This window comes from Atta colombica, unplaced genomic scaffold (genome assembly GCF_001594045.1).
Source record: "Atta colombica isolate Treedump-2 unplaced genomic scaffold, Acol1.0 scaffold35, whole genome shotgun sequence".
Classification (NCBI taxonomy): domain Eukaryota; kingdom Metazoa; phylum Arthropoda; class Insecta; order Hymenoptera; family Formicidae; genus Atta; species Atta colombica.
This window is the reverse complement of record NW_017259459.1, coordinates 392,031-392,927: the sequence shown is the minus strand read 5'-3', so window position 1 is coordinate 392,927 and position 897 is coordinate 392,031. Positions and strand designations below refer to the sequence as shown.

Genomic DNA, 897 nt, shown 5'->3' with positions numbered 1-897 from the left:
ATATATAGAAGTACTCTATACACAATAAGTAAGAAGAAAAAATATATTATTATTTATATTAACATTGGTGAAAAAATTACGTAAACTATTTGAACTTATGTATACTATATATGTATATGATATACACATGTAACTTGCACTACTTCAAAGTCTTCGTACGACTAACTTTGTACTTTACACTACAAGTCGAGCAAACCCATAGAATATGTCCATGAGCAAATCTACGGTTTAAATAACCGTACTTTATTCATCAAAATAACCATACTTGAAAATTATAAAAATATAAAAATATGTTACTGTAAAACATGACAGGTGGAATTATAAAATAAATAATAAATTTAAGGCTAATGAGAATCAAAGCAGACGGAGATAACTAATGATTCAGTTATCAAACTTTAATTACTTTCCATTGCACAATGTCTTCTTTATTTTAAATTTCTTTATTTTAAGTTTTTTTCTTTGGCTTTCTTCAGCAAAATTATATCTGATCCTATCTCATTTTCATTGAGCGATTTGCCAAGAGTGAGTCACTATCAGGTTCCTAACTGCAGTTTTAATTTGCAAGATAAAATTAAAAACAATTCAAACTAAAAACCAAAAGTAACTCACTTCAAACGGAAAGCTCAACATATCACGAAGCTTTAGTAATTTAAATTTAACAAACAGTTGATATCTAATTTTTAATGTGTTAACTAGTCATATTAAAAGAGACTAAATACTTCCGACTGTATTGTTTACATAATCAGATACATCTAACGAATGATTTTTAACTAGGAAAGAACAAGCCGCAATACAAAACAATTAAGTCTTACATATAAATGCACAAATTTCAAATTACATGCCTTAATTAAAGTACATAAATATTAGAAATATTCTAATAAAATAACAATTTATGTA

At 26.0% G+C, this 897-nt stretch overlaps 1 protein-coding gene across 1 annotated transcript in view; it reads right to left on the bottom strand.

Moving 5' to 3' along the window:
- The window catches only part of LOC108690749 (mycosubtilin synthase subunit C), a 12,280-nt gene that overhangs the window by 8,164 nt on the left and 3,219 nt on the right, over window positions 1-897 (bottom strand). The gene's annotated exons all lie outside the window — the stretch shown is intronic.